The 24417-nt window shown below is 40.8% G+C and overlaps 2 long non-coding RNA genes across 2 annotated transcripts in view; one reads left to right on the plus strand and one right to left on the minus strand.

Moving 5' to 3' along the window:
* Positions 1-24417, plus strand: part of LOC146494945 (uncharacterized) — a 181406-nt gene that overhangs the window by 30306 nt on the left and 126683 nt on the right. The gene's annotated exons all lie outside the window — the stretch shown is intronic.
* On the minus strand, positions 11456-23317 carry LOC146494946 (uncharacterized). The gene is made up of 2 exons (XR_014871616.1): positions 21066-23317; positions 11456-12168 (listed from the first exon to the last, which is right to left on the minus strand). It is a non-coding gene; the product is annotated as an uncharacterized LOC146494946 (long non-coding RNA).

Raw genomic sequence — 24417 nt, forward strand, 5'->3', positions numbered from 1 at the left:
TGCTAAACTGTCGGCTCCGGACGGGGAAAGGAGGCTCTTCTGGGAGCCGGAGTCGACCAGGAAACGTCTCCCAGAGCGCGAGTCTTCTATGAAGAGCAGTTTTTCTTTGTCGCCAGCGGTCGCGGCCGCTACAGCGCGCTGGCGGGGTCCATGTCCCAGGGTCGGAAAAGCACAAGGCGGCAGGCAGCGGCGCGCTCTGGCGCCAAAACGCTGATGGTAGAAACAGAGGTCCCGTCCGTGGTGTCGCTGTGCCGCGATCTTTGCCGTCAGCGAAGGGTCGGAGACGTCGGGGCAGGTCAGTGGGGAAGTGGAAGGCGCCGCCGGCGAAACTGGAACTAGGTCGTGATCGTGGAAAGTGCGGGTAGCCAGGAGAATACGATCCGCATCCTCAGCCAGGGAGCGATAATCCTTCGTGCCCAGAAGCGGAGAGTTGGCGAGGCCGGCTCTCACGGCCGCCGGCAGCTGTCGGAGGAAGATGTGGGCGAAGAGGAATCCCCCGTCGTCCGGTCCGAGAAAGGATAGCATGTGCTCCATCAGTTCGAGAGCCGTACCGCCACCCAGGCCTGAGAGGGAGAGGAGCTTCTCGACTCGCTCTGCGTCGGAGAGGGCATAGCGCCGAAGAAGCAGCTCCTTAAGGGCGGCGTACTTCCCTCGGGTGGGTGGGTCCCGGAGGAGAGTCAACGCACGACGGGTGGCTAGCGGGTCGAGAGAAGCCACTACATGGTGATATTTCGTGTCGTCAGCCGAGATGCCACGAAGGGCGAACTGAGCCTCCACGTGCACGAACCACGACGGGGGATCGTGAAGCCAAAAGTCCGGCAGCTCGAGCGCCACAGCAAAAGTAGCTGCAGCCGAAGGCAGAGGGCTGGCGGCTGCTGATGCATCCAGAGCGGAGTCGGTGCCACCATCGGACTGCAACATGTTCAAGTCAGGGGTCACCAATGTGGAGGTAAACACAGACGACACGAGAGCTCTCGATTGACACTGCTCGTTTATTTCTTATCACCACACAACTGAACACTTTTCCCTCCAAAACACAGCAACAACACTTCCTGAGAACTGGGTGTGAGTGGAGCCCTCCAGTGGTCCACCACACTATGATGGTTTAATTTAATGAAGTACTTCCAAATTGGATAGCTAATTTACTAGATCATCTCCAGAAATTTGAAAGAATTTGATGTGTTCATTGACTTGCAGCATTGGGCCTGTAAAATAGCTTGCAATATGTCTGGTTTAGCAAGGAAGCTAGTATTAGCTAAGATTAGTCAGAAGAACAAACAGCGCCATCTCATATTTCATCCACAAAACCAAACAATACCTCTATGAAACAAATTCTCACCTTATGTTGAATATGAGCTTGGTCATATTTTTATTTGGTCATTCTGGCTTAGTCAGTGAAAACTGGCTTTCTTCTGGCTAATTTTGGCTTAGCTACTAATGCAGACAAATTCCTTGAGAACAATCTCGACATGTTTTGTCTTACTATGGAGCCCTGAGATAAGCGCTTACCATCACAATGTGGTCTTTTTAAATCAGATGTAACAAGGATAAAACTTGTCAATAACAAGTCATCAATAAGCACATCCTCGATAATCCTCCTTTCTGACATTTAAAATGATCAAAACTTCCAAAATGGACTTAATGTTTTATTCAAATTTTTTTAAAAGTGACTGAGATTAAACTCATTAAGAAACTGTTTACTAATATCATTTTCCCATAGACATCTATAGGACCATGAGTCTTTTTGCAAACACAGCTATTAAAAAGAACACAAAGAACACAACACGTCTGCCTTTTGTACTAGCTATGCTTGACTCCGAGTGTAGCAGATAGCAGATAGCTAGATAAAGTTAGCTTCCTTGCTTGTTAATGTAGTCCTTAATGTTGTTCTATTTTTGGAGGGGGGGTTGTGATGGATTCTAGTGATGGGATTTCCGGCTCTTTTTAGAGATCCGGCTCTTTCGGCTCGGCTCACTAAAAAGAGCCGGCTCTTTCGGCTCCGAACCGGCTCTTCAGGTTGTTTTTTTGCTTTAATTATTTAATCATTAACAATAATATAAAATTATGCAGAAAAGGAATTACTAATGTAAAAAAAGTGGTTTTATTTATATATGTTTATATATGGCCCCTAGAGACAAAGCACGTACAAACTCTAAAGCATATACAAACTCCAAATCACATTTCTAGCGTTTACTGAACTTCCAAAACAGAGCTACCCAGATCACTTAAATGACACAATTGAAAGCCTGTGTGTATGGTTTGTGTATTTATAGACAAGCAATCATATTTATTTTATAATTTTAAAAAAAAGTTCATTTACCTGTTACTATCACACACCAAATCCGGTTGTTGATACTTCCTGGCTTGTGTAGCCACTAGGTAACAAAAGCTCAACACTGCGCCCTAGCATCCTGGAGCATTTCTGTTGTCTTTTGTACGTGATTCTGAGTTTGTACGTGATTCTGAGTTTTTACGCGTTTTGGAGTTTGTACATGCTTAGGAGTTTGTACGTGTTTTGGAGTTTGTACGTGTTTTGGAGGTTTTACGTGTTTTGGAGGTTTTACGTGCTTTGTCTCTAAGGGCCACCATAAATATACTTTATTTATTCACTCCACATAAAATGTAATAAATAAATCATATAATAAAAAAACAACTATTTACATTTCAACTTTTAACTATTTAAATTTTCAGCTTTTTCCTTTTAAACAAATTTAACGTGAAACAACACAAAACACTGCAAACCACAACACAATTAAATATAAATTAAAATATTAAAACAAAAAGAAGATGCACATTCTCTGTCATATGGGCCTGCATGATTTCTGAATCCTTTATCATCTGCAACTGAAAATAGTGGATGATTACTATACCTTTCTAATGTGACGTTGTTGTCCCTCGCTCTCTTTCTCTCTGGCTCTGTTCCTGTGCTACTGCAAGTGTAACTAACGCCCCTCCCCCCTCTGCCCAGCGCAAAGTACAGGCCGCGCATGCGGAGTTTAGCGGAAAAAAGGGCGAGAGAGAGGGTGAGAGAAAGAAAAAAAAAAAAAAAAAACCCTCACGGCTCCCAATAAGGAGCCGGCTCGCGTCGTTCACTTCAAAGAGTCGGCTCTAAGAGCCATTTCGTTCGCGAACGACCCATCACTAATGGATTCAAGAAGCTGTGTGAAGCCAAGTACTTAGCTGGGGTTTAAAATGCTAGCGTTAGCAAGCATTGGCTGTTGCTCATTGTTAGTGTTGGGGAGTAACGAATACATGTACCACCATTACGTATTTAAAATACAAAATATGAGTAACTGTATTCCGTTACAGTTACAGTTTAAAAAGGTGGTATTTAGAATACAGTTACTTTGTTGAAATAAATGGATTACACGGCGGTACTGTCAGGACTGTTTGGGTTTTGTTTGACAGCTACGTTCTGTTGTTCCAGGCGGCAGCGTTACGGTTGCCACGGTTACATGGTGACGCTCTCTGTGACTGTGTGTTTCCTGGGTGAGAGAGCGCCTTTTTGTTGTTGTTGTTGTGCTAAGCTAATAGGTAGAGTGTTACAGGCATAGCCCTAAAGAATGTAGCCTCATGGGCAGTGTAGTCCGTGCTGCAGGGAGAATGGACTGCCATACCCGTTATGTGTCTGTGAGCGCGAGGAGGGAGAAAAAGGAGAGTGGAAAAGTTATCGTCGAGCAGAAACGGGAGCTGGAAGCATGTAAATATAATAATAACCACTGCAGCCAAGAAGAGTGCCTGACGAGCCCAGTTGTAAGTAAGCTATTAAAACTCGACTGTACACAGTGTTCATGTTTTCCTCCAAAACAATAAGTTCCATTGCAGCAGCCTTTCAACGCCTCTCTCTGTCTCTCGCAAGCAAACTTGACCCAGACAACAAAGTAAAGCTAGTTTTCGGCTACGAGCCCGACAGGGAACCGACATATTAGCCAGAGGTCCCTTTACTATGGTTCGGAGCTGCGGACCTTCAGTAACAGTAATAAATCACATTCATGTAGTTGTAAACAGCATGATAATATATTAAGTAATCCAAAGTATTCAGAATACGTTACTCTCATTGAGTAACGTAACGGAATACGTTACAAAATACATTTTGGGGCATGTATTCTGTAATCTGTAGTGGAATACATTTTAAAAGTAACCTTCCCAACACTGCTCATTGTTGATATTGGTAGCTAAAGAAGGAAACAGGATCTTGAACTAAATCACCGCACGAAACAACAAACATAAAAATGTAACTTAAATCAAAGTGCTGACTGAGACTGATTAGAAAGCTATCACCTCCTTGTTCTAAACACAGTATGGGCTCAGTTGCAACAGCACAGAAACCCAGCAATTCCAGTAATTAAAAAGAAAGAAGCAGTAAATTACATCCTGAAATGCTGCCATGATGGCAACACATTATTTTCCTTCTTTTTCATACAGAGATCCTGCCATTATTATACAATATACGTTCAGCATCTGGTTTCCATTTGCATCGTGTGGAGAAGATGGTGATTGCAGTTCTTGTCAGCGAAACTTTTTCCTGCCTTTGTTTCTCTATGGTTTCTATTCAGTCCTGTACAGCAGGATAAAGTTTGTGTGCTTGTGTGAGCCTATGAACAATACTGTACTGCCTGATTCCTCTGTTGGCATCCACCGCAGAGAAAAAGGAGCCACAGCAGAGAAGAAGGAAACTGTGGATAGTTAATTCAGCAGAGAACAAAAGATGCTTTCATCATTCGATTTCTCAGCTTTTCTGTCTCCATCTGCTGATCTGTGCTGCGTCTGTCATATAAACGCACGCTTGGATGCACGTTTATTTATGCAATCGTTTTTCACAGCCTGAAGACAAATGATGGAAAACAATTTTTAAAAAAAAACAGAATTAGAAAAGAAAGGGGAATCAAAGACAAACTAAATGTAGAGTTTACAGTTATTTTACCCTAAACTGGGTTCTAGACAAAGTGGGAAAAGGAGATCACAGCCCAACAGATGATCCCTTCTGCAGAGCCCTGGATTATGTGGGCAGCCGATTTCAGCAGTCACCAGTATCTGTTACAGCTTAGCAGATGTGCTTTGTGGTTACTGTATAACACAAACACACACCACGTACACATAGCTTAGATGCATGAGCAAAAATGCAGAAGTGTACAACTTCAGCGCTGAAGCTACTCCTACATTTATGGGTTATGGATTATTGTCATTTAGGAGCCATCTTTGAGCATTTATATTTATATAAATCAGAACTGATATGGTGCCAAGAAGAACTGCAGTATTGTATAAATCAGGAGTAGCAGAGGAGCATGTTAGCATGGTGCAAGACATGTATAAAGACAGCATGTATGAGGTGTGCAGTCTGAGTGACTGACTGCTTCTAGGTGGGGGTGGGATTGGATCAGAGATCTGCTCTGACCCCCTTCTTGTTTGCTGTGGTGATGGACAGGCTGACAGATGAGGTCAGGCAGTAGTCTCTGTGGACTATGACGACAAGACGACATTGTAATCTATGTAGAGTAGGGAGCAGGTGGAGGTATTCTTGAAAAAGGAGGTATGGAAATCAGTAGAGGCTAGACAGATTACATGTGTGTGAAAGGGAGCTGGGGCCTGAAAGCTGAAGGATCTGCCTCCCATTCTACTTTTATATATGCTAGGATCCACAAGTAGGCCAGCAGTGTCTGCGACCAAAGTACTCTATTGGGGTGATACTTTTTTTAGTCCCAGTACAGTCCCTTTTAGGGCATTGTAACAGTAATGAAGTGCAATAGTCCAGCCTAGAAGGAATAAGTGCATGAAAGAGTTTTTCAGCGTCACACTAAGACAGGATGTTTCTCATTTTAGAGATATTGCAAGAATTCAGTCCTACTTATTTAATATCCATGTTGAGGGACATATTCCGATCAGAAATGACTCCAAGATTCCTCAGAGTGTTACAGGAGGCCAAGGTAATGCCATCCAGAGGAAGTTTCTAGTTAGACATTAGATTTTTACAGCCAAGTATAGTTTCCTCAGTTTTAAGAACTCAAACATCTAAAAGAAGAACATTCACATACAGTCCCCAAAATGTACCAGTGCAAAATAAGTTTTTATAGACTGAAAACTCTGATACCATTTTGTTTCTAGAGAAGCTAAGTAGGGTTTCCCCTTTTTTATGCAAAACTGTTGTTGCTTGGATATCATGCACATGCAACATTTTTCTTTTAATAAATGAAGTGCCACATTTGTGAAATGAATTAGGCTGTAAAAAGCACTCAAATGTCACACCAGAGCCTAAGGTTTTGGTTCATAATGAGCTTAGGACTTTTCCAGTCTTACTAATAACTCAAAGTGTTTTAAACTACCATTTTAACCACACGTGCATACAGCACCTTCTTCTAAACACTTAAAGCTCTTTATCCACCACCAGTTTAGAATAAACTGTCCACCTAACATGTCTTTGGACTGTGGTCTGTGGGAGGAAGCCCGAGTACTCAGATGAAACCCGTGCACACAAGGAGAACATGCAAAACGAACACAGGAAAGGCCCCAGTTGGGCTTCGAACCACAAACCTTCTTGGTGTGAAGTGACAGCGCTAACCACTGTCTCTCTGTCCCACATGAGGTATTAAAAAAGAACGTTTGTTATGTAGTAAGATTGCAATCATTTTTAATTTAACCAGAAACCGTGGTCAAGTCAGCTGGCTTGAGTGAAAAGCTCTGACTATGATGCTTTCTGTCTTTACCGCTCTCATTATGTTCAATGTTTGGAAGCTTTTAGTGCTCGTATGGCGACATAGCGTGTTCTTGCCAACTCCATTAATGTTACTACACTTCATCTCTCTCTGTCAGAACCACCCCACACACAGCCAAGTTTGTGTGTGAGGACTTCTTTCTTCAGCTCTGTGGAAAGACAGAAAAGAGAGAAAGAAATGAGATGTTAGTGTGGCTGTAAATAACAATATTACGACTCGCACTCAGCTGAAATGAGACGAGTGCATAAGATGAACCTAAAAACATTTTATTCCTTATTATTCATTTACATCCTGTTGTCATAATTGTGTTAAACACCATTCAGGAAATTGATTCTTCCCAGTAGGGGCTAAGCAAGCAGGTGGGTAACCATCATTATCTGTGGTGTTTATTCTCTATATTTGATACCTGCATTCAACAAAGGAGTATCAGTTGGAACTGGAACACCAGATTATGTGTCTGACCGGCAGACTTAAGAATCACATCTGCTGAACAATCTTTCTTTCATGCACATTATCCACTCTTACGCCACACAATCTCTCTTTTTAAGAACTTTGTATCTAAGCTAATCTTTGTAACTCAGTAACTGAAACCAAGAGATTTGTTTGTGGCACATATTCTTTGTAGCATTTAACAAAACCCAAGAAGTGAACCGCTGGGTCCAACCCGACAATTTTATATGCACTGTCACCAAAGCAATCAAGGCAGCAACTATGCATCTTACAGTTTTTCTCAAATGCTAAAACACATTTCACAAACGTTTCCACCATGTTCCCCAATGTCTAAACACAACACCCTTTTCTAAAGCTACATAAACACAGCCACACCTGACTGCAAAACTCAAACTGTCATACCAAAAGAGCAGCTTGAAGCTTTCAAAAATGTAAACACTATACACATCATTACACACTACAGCAAAACAATTGAAAACACAATGTTTAATTTGTAAGAAGGTCCTTTGTTTCATAACTGCCAATGCATATTTTTAGAAACTATACAGTAACGGATTGTCGTAGATCTCTGCAGAGGATTAGCCATTTAGATTGTGAGTTTCAGATGAAGAGTATAAATCTATAGAAAATCCTGCATGTACGTACACTACTGTAACACAACTCAATGCAAAAACAGAATCTATTGCACACAACAGTACTCTTGAAAACATGATCAGGGTGTGAAATTATATTATTTACGTTATTCACACCACACACACACCACATTCACTGTGCGGCATCATGTCGCTGAGCTGCATCGGGCCACATCACCTCATCCACATCGCAGGTTATATTGTCTCTTGCCAGGCACCGCGGGAAAAACGCCCTGGAATGGCGAATCCATCCTTGGAAGGCCTCCGCTGGGATGTCAACACAGGCCAGCTCCATTGCCCTTAGGAGATTCTCTCTTGTGTATGGTTGTCTGTCATAAACCTTCCATCTCCACGATGAGAAGAACTCCTCTATAGGGTTCAGGAAAGGGGAGTAGGGTGGCAGACAGACGTTTAAAAAGTGGTCACTGTTGGTGGTGAACCACTCTCTGATTTGGTTTGTTCTGTGGAAGTAGACATTGTCCCAAATGATCACATAAATAATAATAATAATAATAATAATAATAATAATAATAATAATGGATTGCATTTATATAGCGCTTTTCGTGACCCCTCAAAGCGCTTTACAATACCACTATTCATTCACTCTCACATTCATACACTGGTGAAGGCAGCTACAGTTGTAGCCACAGCTGCCCTGGGGCAGACAGGGGCAGACTGAATGTGATGTGCGGGCCCTGGATAGTGTTGTTGGCGGTCCAGGAGGATGTCTTTTAGCCCAAAGACAGCATGCTGGTGGACAAGCCCCTCCGAACCCATGGCCGCACAAAGGGTAATATTACCCCGCCGTTGGCCAGGGACCTCAGTGATAGCTCTTTGGCCAATGATGTTATGGCCTCTTTGCCTTCGTTTCTGCAGGTTGAAGCCAGCCTCATCCAGGAAGAGGTACTCATGAGGTCTGGCCATCGCGTCCAACTGTAATATCCTCTGTGAAAATGTGAAACTGCACAGGTGTTCAGAACAACAGTCAATCAGGTAGCACAGTATTGTCCAGAAGTAATGTAGGCCACTGAGCAACACAGTATGTCCACTAACTGTACTGTGAACATGGATGTATACTTACTTGCACATACTCGGAACGTAGGTCTTTGTGTCGCGCAGAGTTGCGCTCAAAGGGAACCCTATAGACCTGTTTCATCCGCGTCTTCTTGCGCCGGAGAACTCAGTCTATTGTGGCCAAGCTGACATCGTCAATGCTCTCAAAGTTGACATTATCGGCAATGACTTTGTCTCTGATCTCCCGGAGTCTGATGAGGTTGTTCCCACGAACCATATCCACAATGAGGGTTTCTTGTGCCGCTGTAAATATGGCAACCCTCCCACCTCTATGTGGCATTCTTTCAACTCTAAAGAAAGAAACGTGTTGTCAATTGACATGTGTTACAATACAGTCACAACTGATTTGAAACCAATAGACTACTTTCACAGGTTTGTAAAACTGTATTGTGATAAAGAAAGCAATTGAGTACAATACCTGTTGTGTTGTCTGAATGCCCCGATAATGGTGGCCACGGTGAGCCTACTCAGGTTTGGACGGACTCTTAGTCCTGCTTCAGCCATTGTCATGCCATGGACAATGACATGGTCAATGACTGTTGCTCGCATCTCGTCCGTAATGATGGTGCGAGGTTGTCTTGCTCTCCCTCCTGGACCTTCTCCTCTCCCATGTTGGCCTCCTCCTCTTCCTCGTTGGCCTGCTCCTCTTCCTCCTCTCATTTGGACTCCTCTTCCTCGTTGGCCTACTCCTCTTCTTCCAGGGACAGCTCTTCTCCCTCCTCTGCATCGAATTCCTCTTCCCCTGACTCTGCCTTCATCCATTGTGTTTGTTTGGAATCTTCAGCATACTGTGCACTCTGAACTTGCTTTTATACATGTGGTCACAGCATTAGCAACAGGTGTCTTCAATTTTGAGTCGTTGTGTGTACTGAATTACGCCAGGTGTGTTCATTGTGTTCAAATATTGCTGACTGTGGCAAGCATGTTGCATCACATGAGCTTTCATTTGGGAATATGAGCAGAGTTCTTTTGCAACTTGTGTTTTAGCAAGGAAAGATGTGTTTAGATTTATGACAACGGAGGATTGTGTTCTGTGAATTGTGTCTTCATGTGACATGTGTTTATGATATTGGTAAATGATGGCTAGTAAATGTGTTTAGACAACTGGTCATTTGGTTTAGAGGATTGGCTTTTGTGTTTTAGCATTTGAGAAAAACTGTAATCGCAGTAAATGCAACATGTCAATGTGGAAATGTGTGAAACTGGTTCTGCCTTTTGTTGCTTTTCCTCAACAAATGAGATTGTTTCTGCCATCTGTTTACATAACTGAAGCCTCAGTCTGTGTCCAGTTATTCATATCAACATATCAACATTTGTTTGTCGAGAAACGGTCTACCCAGAATGCAGTCCGTTGGTTACTTTCCTTTTGTTTTCTCATTTTGTGCCCACGAGAATGTGAGTTTATGTTTCACTAGCTGGGCTTTCATCAATCATTCATCAGCTCTGTGTTTTGTTACTGACAACATAACTGCAACATCATGGCAGAGAGAAGACGAGAGAACAGAGAGGCAGAGAGAAAAAGAGTCTTTTTTCCCCTTTTCTTTTTTCCTTTGCAGCCACCATATAATTTGTACTGGAATCTGAAAATTGGACCTCTGAACATCTTCAACTCCCCTGGAGAGTCAACAGGTTTGTATTGTGGCTGGGGAGGAATGACTTGAGGAACGAGAAAACTAAACAAACACAGAAAAAACGGCACAGAAAAAAAAAAACATCCTTAGACTGAATGCTTATAAAGAAGAGCTTTGATAAAACTGCTGATGAAAGGCTTTCATAATACTAGCTATTGCTTCTCTTTTTCGTCTGTGTTTTGCTGCATCTTTCTCATTCTTCTTGTTTAAATTTCAGATGGAAACATCCTGGACAATGATTGTATCTGCAGAATGTCCTGCAGATTGCAAGAAGGAGGAATTTAATAAGAAATTAAACTGAAGATTATCAGTATTTTTTTGCAGGCTATTCAGTACAATTGCATCTATAACGCAACATAAACCATGCATAATGAAGAGTTGTTTTTATATATTTTTATATTAGGACACAATCACAAACAACAACTTAAATTGTCAAAGGCATCATTGGTGACACCCTTACCCCCTTCTCCAAATCCAAATCCACCCATCCTCTTCCACTCCAAGACCAAGACCAAGCCATTACCCCAGGCCAGCCAAGAGATCTAATCTTTCCAGCAAGTCCTGATCATTTCCCTGAACCACCTCAACTGACTCCTTTTAATGTGAAGGAGCAGCAGCTCTACTCTGAGCCTTTCTCAAATGACTGAACTCATTCTCTCTCTAAAAGAAGAGGCCAACCACCCTTTAAAAAAAAGCTAACTTCCACTTGAATTTGTACTTGATCAGCTAATCAGAGGTTGCCTGTACAGAAGCAGAGGTTTAGCCATTTTTCTGGTCTGGAGCATTAAGCTGTGTGTCAGAGATGGTCAGAGAATGCAAAAAAAACCCTAGACTGTGTTGGCCCCAGTTAGCACGTTACATGTTAAAGCTTGTGTTAACTAAAACATCCTCCTTATTGGCACCAAATCCAACGTTTTGAAGGTGAACCATTTCTCACTCACCATCGATAACTCCACAGTTTTCCCTTCTCCTCAGGTTAAGAGCCTTGGTGTCATCCTAGACAGTTCACTTTCCTATAAATCTCACATCAATAATCTCACCCATTCTGCCTACTTCCATCTACGTAACATTAACAGATTGCTTCCTTCTCTTTTCACCCAGTCTACGTCCATTCTTGTCCACAGTCTTGTTACCTCCCGTATTGACTACTGCAATTCTCTTCTGCATGGTCTCCCCCAAAAATCCCTCCATAAGCTTCAACTGGTTCAGAACTCTGCTGCTCGCATAATCACCAGAATCCCCTCCTACCAGCACATCACCCCTGTTCTGCAGGAACTTCACTGGCTCCCTGTGAAATTCCGGATAATATTCAAACTTCTTCTGCTCACCTTCAAGGCCATTCATAACCTCGCTCCTCCTTACCTTTCTGACCTGTTAACCACTACCAGTTCTGCCCGTTCACTTCGATCTTCTTCTTCTATCCAGTTTGCTGTACCTTCCTTCCGCTTCACCACCATGGGAAGCAGAGCTTTCAGCTGCTCTGCTCCCAGGCTGTGGAACTCTCTGCCCCCAGAAATAAGAAACATTGGTTCTCTCCCCCAGTTTAAATCCCAACTCAAAACTCATCTGTTCAAATCTGCATATTCACTGTGAATCCACTGTTTGTTAATTTTATCTTGTGCTTTTGTTTTATTGTTCTTATTCTGCCATTGGTTTACTAAGTGTTTTATCCTATTGTAAAGTGTCTTTGGGTTACTTGAAAGGCACTCATAAATAAAATGTATTATTATTATTATTATTATTATTATTATTATTATTATTATTATTATTATTATTATTAAAACTTCATCTTCATCTCAGTCCAAAGTTTTCATATTTTGCGTTCAGTTTTATTACAAAGTTGAAACTTGCCACTACTGTTGGTGTGTAAGGGAAAAGCATAAGTTCAATTCAGTTTGCAATTCAATTAAATTTTATTTATATAGCGCCAGATTACAACAAGAGTTGCCTCAAGGTGCTTTATATTGTAAGGTAAAGACCCTACAATAATACAAAGAAAACACAGAAAACCCCCACAATCATTTGGCCTTCTATGAGCAAGTGCTTTCGCAACAGTGGGAAGGAAAAACTCCCTTTTAACAGGAAGAAACCTCCAGCAGAACCCATCTCAGGGTGGCGTGGCCATCTGCTGCGACAGTTTTTGGTTAGGAGAGGAAGACGGGACAAAGACACGCTGTGAAAGAGAATCAGAGGTGACTGAACAGGAAACAGTAAATCCATCATGGGAATCCCCCAGCAGCCTAAGACCTATTGCAGTGTAAGTAACTAATATGCACACTGAAGGACATATTCTGGTCAAAAACGACTCCAAGATTTCTCAGTGTTGCTGGAGGCCAAAATAACACTATCCATAGTAAGCATCTGGTTAGATACCATATTTTTGAGATTTTTGGGGCCAAGTACAACCTCAGATTTATCTGAATTTAGAAGCAAAAACAATCAGAGGATAGATAAAGTTAGGTATCATCTGAATAACTGGTAAAATGTATGCTATGCCTTCTAATGATACTGGAAGCATGTAAATAGAATGGGTTCTACTACTGAACCCTGTGGAACTCCTTAACTAACCTTAATGTGTGAAGAGGACTTTTCATTTATACAAACAAATTGGAGTCTGTATAGATATGATTTGAACCAGTGCAGCGCAAGTCCTTTAATACCTACAGCATGCTCTAATCACTCTCACAAAATATTCTGATCAGCAGTATCGAACGCTGCATTGAAGTCTAGCAGGACAAGCACAGAAAGTCCACTGTCAGAGGCCATAAGCAGAACATTTGCAACCTTCTCTGAAGCTGTTTCTGTGCTGTGATGAGTTCTGAAACCTGCCTAATCCACCAGTCCTGTAATGTGTCTCTACTGTTTCTCTCTCCCCTTTGTTCTCTATCTCTCTGTCAGTTCATATGCTTGATGCTCTGTGTGTGGGTGTGTTTACTGCCTTACAGGGACAACTCAATCAAGTGCTGGTGTATCATCTGGCAATCAGCTAGTGGCTATTTAAGCTGGAACCTGACCTTCAGTCTTCACCTGAGCATTGTCTAGCTGCAGTAGTCTTCGCCTAGCCTCTCTTTAAGTTTCAGTTTATTTGCAGATTTCTAATGTGTCTCTTCCTTCCTACGATGGTCCAACAGAGTTCCAACTGAGTATTTGTCACTTGGTGGAGTTAAGAGATTCTGTTCTTTGGGAGACTCAGAGGATTGGGACTTGGATTCAGGGAACTTTTCTTCCATTGAATTTTATATATATTGGACTTTTGAACTGAGCAATTCAAAAGGACTGTATGTATAGTCAAATAAATTCGCTGGACTTTCATTCTTGAGTCCTTTGCATGAGTCCAGCCAGACAAACCTCGACAGTTAGCTGTTTTACAACTACTCTTTCAAGAATTTTTGCAATTAAAGGAAGGCTGCAGATTGGCCTATAATTAGCAAAGGCAGCAGGGTAAAGTGATTTAGCTACTGCCAGGGAGAGATTGATCATATTTAATATTGAAACATTAATTAGTTGTAGTACTTCTTTGAGCAGTTTTGTAGGAATAGGGTCTAAAAGACATTGATAATTTGGAGGAAATAATTACTTAAGTTAATTCAGAAAGATCAGCTGAAGGAAACGAGTCTAAATAAATATTAATAGTACTGAAAGTAGTTGTAGATAAGTTAGTAGTAGTAAGATAAGTAGAAAAATGTTCACTAGTCAGGACAGCTTTCTTTTATACAGTTGATGCTCCTGCTAAAAAATAGTATCCAATAAATGCATGGTTTTCACACTTGTTAAAAAAAAGAACACATACAGTATAATGACCAAATAAAATGAATGTTTTCAGCAAGTAATGGGCTTGGAATTGAGACCAACAGATATAGAGGGACAGGCTGACACAATGGTCAATAAATACATGATTCAAGGTAAATTCAGAAACATGAAGTGTAATTTAAATCAGTTTTGTCACAGTGATGTATTATTTTGGGAACAGCTGTAAGCATTTTTTGTTGTTGTTTCAGGTTTTGATAGAAAGCCCTGAGGTTTGCTACTTGTTTCCTTTACTTGTTTAGTTTATTGTAAAATACAACATTTGTCAAATGCCCTGCAGTGTCTGTTTCCTCAGTTTTGCAAGAAACAGTACATAAATTGCTCACTTGTATCACTATGATATTTTGTGTCAGTGGGATGCCCTGCTGTGCATTTCAGATTTTCTTTCAGCAGAACCTTCTCTCGGGAACATTTTCAAACATATCTCATTGTACATTTCTGATTGCCTCCAATCTCTGAGGCTCGCTGTTGGAGGCACCCTGCAGGGCATGTCTGAGGGTGTCTGGGACCAAGTGGTTTACCACAGCTGAATCCTGCCAGGCCACTGTAATGTTAAAACAACCACTGCATTCCTTACCCTGCAGTACAAGCACTGAGCCAGGCTTGGAAAGTTACTAACCTGGGGCCTGTGATTTCCCAAAAGCTTCTTGGAGCTCAAATAACAGCAGTCTAGCTATGAAACAAATAGATAAAGATCATCTTTGAGTGAAGAGGACTTAGTGAACTTAAAGATGGTTCAGAAAATGTTGCAGTATCATAACTTTGCCAGCCACAAGATTGAGATATAAAGCACAGCTCTGACAGATGAATGTGATTTTGTATTGGCTCATCATGTCATGTCAATATTTTGTCCAAAATCTTCACACATTCTACACGCACATCCAAAGGAGTCTTTTACCAGTGCTGAAAGTAAGAAGATATAGATGGCCAAGTCAAGTAATTATGACATTAGAGCCTTCTTCAACCCTATCTTTAGACAGTCATTTATCCTAACTGTCCAAATTAGACTTTGCATCAATATTGAAACAAAATAGCAAATTAAATATTCCAATTAATTGAATATTCACAATCAATGTCGCATAGTGACATTGATTTTGTTAATGAACAAAAAAAACCCCTCAGTAATAGCACATGTACTGATGTAAATATCAGAGCCAGATGCAAAAAAAATGGGTAGATTCATGATCACAACTTGTCTTTGTTATCATATTGATAAATCTCAAGATTTCTGGATGCAAGTACCTGAGTCCTGGGGAAACCTGACACTGTGCCTCCTTAGCTGAACTGTTTTGACATACTCTTAAGTCAAGTGAAGTAACACAGCTTGGTAATGAAAGATTTAAACACCCACATTGTCAGTAAAACCCACATTCCAGACTAAAGCACAGCATGACTGAGGAGGCCACTGACCCCACCAGGGCTGAGAGGCTGATGGAGTGTAACATCTATTGAGATAATTTTGGGTCATATCGACTGGTGCAAATCATGGAATGGAAAGGACCCCCTCCTAAACTCATTCATCAGCTTGCACAACTAGATTTAAAGCATGATCTCACTTGAAAATTGCAAAACAATTAGAAATGTGTTGAGGAGATTCTGCACTCACACTTGGTGGACATATGCAGACTATGCATATGTGGTTGGGATATTCTTTACATATGATTGGCTTTTGCAGTACTTTTGAATGTAAATTTAACTTATTTTTTCCTGCGTGTATTTGTGAAATTATAGTGTGTGAGTGCAGCACAACCTTATATTTTCCCTCTCTGTCCTGGTTTATTTCTTTTATGAATCAGCAGAGTGAAGCAACCAAATGTCCCTCCTGTCAAAGTTGGTTGCTCATCCAGTCCAGACTACTTATTACATTAAGCCGGTCAAAAATTGCCACTACAAATAGTCCGTTCTTACCACTTCCAAAAATAACTGATTAACCCTGGAAGGCTCTTAATGTAGTACTTTTCTCCTTACAGACATCGATTGTCCAACCAGTAAATGTGGTAAAAACAATAAAGCAGTCAGTATTTTCAATCCTGTGCTTCAGAACATACAAAGAAAGTCATCATTTTAGCTGACATGCATCAAAAACTATTTACATTTTTTCCAAAATGTTCCCTTTTCTCTCCAAAACATAGGTCTGCTCACTACAACCGTGGTGAACAGACGTGATTTAAATAGGGTTAGACAGATTACAGAGACGTAGCTTTTGTTTTGTCTTTATGCTCCTCTTTTCCATCTTCTCTTTCCCCTTATGCCCCCTCTCCAGTTTTGCCAGAGGTCCCTTCCACTGCTGCCAAATTATATTTCTATTACAAAAATACAATTTTACCTTGAAGAAAAGTTTATTTTTGCTTGTATTTGCCATCAGTTACACTTAGAATGAATTGAGTATGCCATCAGTACATCTCTAACTAGCTCTATAGAATTTTAATTGGCTGCCTTGTCATAATTAAAAACATTTCAAACAGAGAGAATGTCAAACTGTTGTATAAAGCCACAGAGGATACCAAATCAGAGTTACAGATTTCTCTAACCCTTAAAAACTACAGTGTAAAGACACCTGGATTTTCAGCATAAATCATACAGTGTGGACATATGCATCAAAAACTTAGAATAATAATCATAAATGCACTTTTCACTTTCAAAATAAACTCAGGCTTTGAAATTTATTATGATTACTACGCATGCAGTTGTGAGGAGATTAATTTTTTCTGCAGGATGTTGCTCAAGATGATTGGATCAGCACTGGAAAACATGTGTGACTGCTAATACTGTTTGCAATATGTGATATATAATATGCTTGCTATGCAAATTGTTTCTTTACAAAGGTGTGATGCAAAATTACTATTCAAACGAGGCCAAAATGTCCAAGCCAACAGGGAATTTTAAACGGAGCTCTTTATAAAAGCAGTATATGGCTTTCAGAGGGGCACCTATGCCGGTATGTTAAAAAAACAAAAACAAATATAACACACTGACTGGCAAAGAAAAACATTTGGCTGGCTGAAAAACCTGTGTATGCGTGTGTGATCGCCATCATACAAGTTACTCATTAACCTGAGATTTGAACCAGTGACCGCCCTGGTCAGTCACATTTCCAGCACACTGTGCCAGCCCTTTCAGTTCAGCGCCCAGCTGACTAACAAACTCAAGTCGATTCATTATTAGCGCTGCTGGCAGCTGCTCTGAAACACACAGAACCTGGAAACTAAATATCTCAACCTGAAGCTGTTTTACGTATATAGGCGCATTTATAAGCCACCGGTGGAGCTTTTACTGTAGCTTTTCTATTCTGCTTTGAGTCATATGTTCTGTAGAAGGTCATTTATTTTCCTGTAGTGAAAAAGGTCTTTGTCAGGCCAGCGCTGGGTTCTTACTTAATATATTTCTGCTCATTTTTATCTTCATGCAGTGCTATACAAACACTTATAATTGCATGTATTTGATTTGCATACAGCATGTTTTGCAAACACATGATCCGAACGAATTACCTTGGATTTTACATGAGGCCAGTCTTAGACTTGTAATTGGGCTGAACTTCCTGTATGTTGTCCAAATCAGATACTGCAAGTTTGGCATTACACACACAGTCAGAAACCTGGCAGACACATAGTGAAACTTTGTGTCAGTAGCAAGGCGGGCACAAATTCAGCTTCAGATGTCAGTTTACGGCTTCTTCTCTTTCACACAAGATATCTTTCAGGTTAAAAAAGAAGGGACCTTTTCGTATAAACCTTACACATAAACAGGGTCAGTCATCTTTTGCTTACTTTAACTCATCTTGCGTTTCCTGTCAACTGTGTATGCCCTATGTTAGCCAAGCCCTTTGGACTGAGCCCATTCAGCAGGTTAATCTTCTCTATTATGTAATTGCAGTAGCATGTGCTGCCAAGTGTTTGTTTAAATTGGGTGGTCTTTCAGTGATTTTACTAAAACAGATAAGCGATCTCATCACTTATCCTACTCACACACAGCCTGTCTCTTTGATAGAGAGGTCCGACTAACAACCCACTCAGACCTTACAGGCAAAACAAGTCAGATAACCTACGTCAGCCGGAGTGGGGGCCTCATAATCTACTTCTAAATGTTTGTCAAGCGTAGGTCCTCGTTAATATCTTTAAACACATCAAGCAAGTCAGTGAATATAAATACCTCGGGCATCGACTAATGCCATTGCAGCTAGCTTAGGTCATTTGTGCACAACATGTCCTTTGACGTCAGGGCCCTGATACACTGGGTCATGCCATTAGTCAGACAAGTGTGTCACTCCAAACTTTTCCTGTTGTGAAGTGGCACATTTCAAACCAAACACCTGTGAACCCAGTAGTTCCAGCCATCCATGCATCCATTTTCTACTGTTTATCCAAGTTTAGGTCATGGGGGCGGCAGTCTGAGCAAAGAAGACCAGACTTTCCTCACCCTGGCTACCTCTTCCAGCTCATCTGGACAGACGCCGAGTCAATCCCAAGGCAATTCCCAAAGGCCTATCCCAAAGCCTCATCCAGGTAGGACATGCCTGAAACACTTCATCTAGGAGGCGTCCAGGACGATGATTGTGGAGGAGCAGCGACTTCATTCCCTCTCGTATAACTAAGCTCTTCACACTATCTTTATGGTAGAGCTCAGCCCCCTTTAAAGGAAATTACTTTCCATAACATGTATCCACGACCTCATTACAATGACCATAGGTGAAGGTAGGGATGTAGACTGACAGGTAAATCAACGGCTCCATTTTTATATTCAGTTCTCTCTTCACCACAACTGATTCGTACAGTGTCCACATCAATCATATATCACCTAAACCTAACCAATAGTTTCACCTGCATAAATCTACCAAGCTAGTGGCAGCAAAGACAACACGAACATCCCAACAGGACATGATTCAGAGTATCCTGCCAAGGCCACCCCTCAACATCATCCATGGACTTAAAGCTTCTTTTTGATGTAGGTCTCAGTCTTGTTAGCGCCGAATAAAGTGACCAGTTGTTGTTTATTTGGGATATGGCTATTTAAAAGAACAAGGAGCAACCATGCTCACTCTTCTGCCCTGCCTGCTACCATTAATACCAGTTTATTTAGGTGCTCCAAGCCACAGACAGACACTTATTTTACTTTACTGCTTGTCCATTTTTAAGAAAGGTGCGCAGCAAAGGATCCAAAATTGTTTCTAAGCTTGCGTGAAAAATGCTTGGGCCATCACCAAAAAGTAGGCCTGAAGCACATCATGCATTCCGGGCAAGAGCAAAAAGGTTGTCAAGTGGCTGAAAGAGATGGTCACTCAGCCAGAAATCCTGGACTTAAGAGCCAGTGTCAGCAACTACCTCCTCTGCTGTCAATACATTTCATTAAATTTGTTTCAACTTACACTTTCTAACAACACATGTAGGAATTTTCTATGTCATAATGAAAGGACAACTGACACCATGAGTGTGTTCATGCATGATGGTGTGGTGCAGTTGCATCACACGTGTTAGATGATGAAGATAATTACCTTGAATGATGGACCTTAAGTAAAGCAAGGTTTCCATACGGATTTGCTTATTCAGGCAAATATGAATTATTATGCTTTTTTATACTGGCGATCCGAGGTACTATTACAACCTGAAAAATATTTAGTCTCAAACTGTTAACTGCCATAATTCCCATATGACGTGGGCATGGCATTCATTAGGTAAAGTGTTTGACCTTCTTTACAGAAAATGTCAAATTCTCAGAGTAGAAACAAAGGTAATGAATGAGTTCTAGAACTCATTTTGTGCACATGAGCTTAATGTTACCAGGCAAATGCCCAAAGTTTGATTCTGTTCATCTGGACGTAGCGTTTTCAGTGGGAGAAACGTTTCGTCACTCATCCAAGTGACTTCCTCAGTCTTAGCTGACTGCAGGTTTCCCCAATCTATAAAAAGCAAATGCTTTAAAACCTGAGATAAGCTAGTTCTATTAAGACTAAACCTTTTTAATATTAACAGATCAAGTACCTGAATACCTCCGCCTGTCGTGTTTCGACTTGTTGGTTTGGCTAACTGCACTTAGCAGCTAGCATCACACCTAGCATTGCAAATAGCACTCGTATCATTGGAACATTTAAACACTTATACCACGCTACAAGGAACACAACATAAGTAAAACAATACAACACATTTTCATAGCACCCGATTGTTTTGGGGTTATATTTCCAAAGTTTCTGAGCTTAACTGGATAGTAAAATACATTCTGTAAACTTAACAGGAAGCTAACAAAAGTACGTAACTCACCAGGATTTTCTAAAACAAATAACTTAACAGATGTTACTTTCTTTGTGATCAAAGTTTGGGGCCTTATTAGTATTGATATTTAAAAGCAATTTGGTTTTATCAACTGGCTTGTAGCACTGCATACCACGATACTTTTGTCTTGCTCTGACACACACTCAACTGTCATTAGCAGGAAAGATCTCACAGGAAGAGACCAACAGCACTTCCTGTGCATGGGACGTAAGGTTGTCTTTAAAAATAAGTTGCATTGTAGCTTAGCTATGTAGCTTACAAAGAAGACAAATACACACACACACACACACATGCACTGTTAGATGTACATAGGATTTTCTTGTTAAGAGTTTAGTTAAATTTGTCTCATCTGTACATTCCTGTACACTTCTTTTTGCAACTAGAGGAGTTGCCCCCCTGCTGGCTGCTAAGCCACTCCCAGTTTGGTTTCACTTTTCAGATCCATAAGCACCAATACACTCAGTGTCCCTAAACAAGTAAAAGTTTCTTTTTAGAAACTAGGGATGCACCGATACCGATACTGGTATCGGGTATCGGGGCCGATACTGTAAAATGTGTGTACTCATACTCGTAAAAGTTAACCGATACCATGAACCGATACCAACTTATTTCATTAATCAGAGGATGGCATGTCATTTCTGTTGTAGTTTTTTAGATTGGCCACTAGGGGGGGGGGCAATTATTATTTTATTTATTTTATAATTTATATTTTATTATTTATTTAATAATAATTATTTTGTTTGTTTGTTTACAATATGGACACTCTGCAATAATTTAAAAGTTTATTTTATTCACAAACCTAATGTGTATTTATTTTATTCCAAACAGAAGTGTTTATTTATTATTCTGAAAGCTCGAGACAGTGCCAATAGTTCAGTGATATTTTGTAAAATTACAATGTGGAGACTCTGCAATACGTTAACAGAAGTGCTTATTTTTCACTTGAAATTTTTTTGTGGTCATTTTTATTAAGATTTTATTTTTTATCGGCAGGGAATATAATAAAACTTGTCTTCCAATTAATTGTATTTGTGTGTGTGTGTGTGTGTGTGTGTGTGTGTGTGTGTGTGTGTGTGGTAGAAGTATCGTTTTTGTACTCTGTGTCGGCAAGTACTCAGATCCAAGTATCGGTATCGTATCAGTTTGAAAAATTGGTATCGTTGCATCCCTATTAGAAACATTTGCTGCTGCAGGTTAATTTTATATAAAGCCATTTCTAGAAGACAGAGCAGATTGCGCAATGACAATTCTGATCCTTTTAGTTTTCAGGATTTCTTCAGCTTTGTTGCAAAAGGCATAATTCACTATTGCTTAAAAAGATTTTCACCAAATGTTGCATGTAAGACGAGATTTAAAATCACCTGCGGACAGAGCAATCACTTGATGATGCAAACGCAGTACACGCAATAAGTGTCATATTAGACAGGTCTGCAAAGCACTTGTTTATCATTCCAGAACATACTGAATTAAGAGTTTCAACCCTATCTACAAGCTCATTTACATGACTTTTTGGAAGCCACACAGAGGGGGTTTTATGTCTGGCTTTATATGGCTTTTTTACTGGGAGCGGCTGCTTTCAATAATGAAGCCTGGGATAGGTTCTGTTAGAAAACAGTACCTCTCCTGAGATATCTGCTTCCTCTTTTACATAACAATATACAGAAACTGCTTAAGACTTGAGGGTAGGTCATCAAAGACAAAAGAGAAAGGGAGAAACGCACACACACGCATGCACACAGAACTTTATGAGTGTGCCTAAGTTCTGTCTTCAAGACAGAGCTTTTAAACACTACCACATGCGAAAGAGACACTGTGTTTGTGTGTGTGCTTATGCAACCATATGCATCACAGTTGCCTCTGTTCTTGGCAACATGTGTGTTTTTGTATTTATGCTCACTTATCTGAGTGTGTCAGAGAGTAAGAGAAAGCGGGAGGGGACAGAGAGTTGACTGTTTTATTATTCACTCTTAATGCCTCACACCAATTATAAGAGTGATTAGACTGTACTTGGCAGAAAACCACCAGGCTCTGCCCCGCCTGTTTAAAGTCAATAAGGAGCCCAGCCAGAGGAGTTAGTGTTGATTAACTCAAGTCACTTACACATTCAGGATGACGCTTATTAAAATGCACAATAGTTCTGCGGGACAATTATGTAACAAGATGCATGGCCAGTCAGAAAATGTGTTTTCCAGAAACTGTCATCATCGTCCAACATTTCCTGGTTAGCATTACAATTTCTCCTGCGGTCCGACTATTCCTTGCACTTTTGTGCGAATGTGTGCGTGTGTGTGTGTGTGTGCGTGCATATGTGTGTGTGTGTGTGTGTGTGTGTGTGTGTGTGTGTGTGTGTGTATGTGTGTCCTGTAAATTTCTGTTATGTGAATGTCAGACTAGTCTTGGACATTTCCAAGAGAAACCATTCATTTAATAAACCAATCCCACATCACGCTCCAGAACCACAATGAGAAAATCACATCCAGCACATCTCGCAGGCCCGTTTTGTCCCGCAGTTTGATGGGAATGAGGTTTCTATATGTTGGGGAGTGTGTGTTTGCATATTTATATGTGAGGGGTTTTTGTTTCGCTCAAGTGCTGAGTTTGACACTTAAACAAGCTTCCATTAAAAACACGAGGGCTAATGTTGCAAGAAGGGCTCAGCATTATTGTAGAGTCAGTTTTGCGCCTGGAATGTATTTTTTAAAACACTATCAATAGATAAGTGTCCAAAAGTATTAACAAGCAAAACTGACTTAGAGAAGAACCTTACACTGAATTAGTTTCTTTGCTCTGCACTTAATCACATAGGCTCGTGTTGGCATGTGATTCTAATCTGGTTATTTTTCCAACCGAGCTCATACTGTGCAGAAAAACAGCTCGTTCAAAATTAGCATGCATGGATTGGATTGCCCAACAAAAATAGTCCCCTGAGGAGGTATTTTTGACATCTGTCACTTGTACTTCCCAAAGAAGAGATGGATTTCCACTCTGTCGCTACAACCCAATTATCATTTCTGTTATGCTCTTTTGAAGTCCACCTCTTGAGTTCATGAAAAACAGATCAGTATGCGGACATCCACGTGGATCCTCACACTCACTATCTGATGATGAAATTTACATCACATGGGCCCAAGCGTACCTCAGAGAGCTAACCCACTGCACCTCTGTCAGCATGCTACTGCACATCCAGCTAGTAGTTCTTTATTCTGACAGTTTCTAGCAGTGAAACCTCAAGGCTGTAAGCAGCTGCTAACCTTCGTAAATCTAGTTAGCTGTACTGAAAATTGAGCTTTTTAGTCCATGGTAGTAAGTGGTAAACCGACCGCAACACAAGGAGATATCCAGCTGTGGTGAAGAAGAACATATAAAAAATGTTAGCAACTGTAACTTTTAGCATGCCTTTAATGTTGGCATGGGTCCAAACCTAACCAAGCAGGCAAATTCAAAAGATGGGTCTTGGACTCATGAGTCAGAACTGAGGTGAATATGGACTGGAATATCCCACCTGACTCTACTATGTGAACTTGTTTCTGTTTCTATTCAGAGAATGACCACCATTGGATGAGGTGATGAAGTAGGTGAAGGATGCTATCTAACTGCAATAATTATAATTTTAGGCTGAAATCTAATCCGTTGTTGACCCAAGGAGACATAAATGTTCTAGGATAAAACTATGATATGATTAATTTTAATGTGAATGTTCTAAGTAAAACTCCTTGGGAGCATCTCCTGCGTCTTAGCTGTATTGGGGACAAACACTTTTTCACACAGGGCTTTGTAGGTTTGGGTTTTTTTAGTGGTACCCCCATCCCTTGACTCTGCACCATGGATATGTTTCCAGAGGCAAACCTGA

Source organism: Neolamprologus multifasciatus, chromosome 20 (assembly GCF_963576455.1).
Source record: "Neolamprologus multifasciatus chromosome 20, fNeoMul1.2, whole genome shotgun sequence".
NCBI lineage: Eukaryota > Metazoa > Chordata > Actinopteri > Cichliformes > Cichlidae > Neolamprologus > Neolamprologus multifasciatus.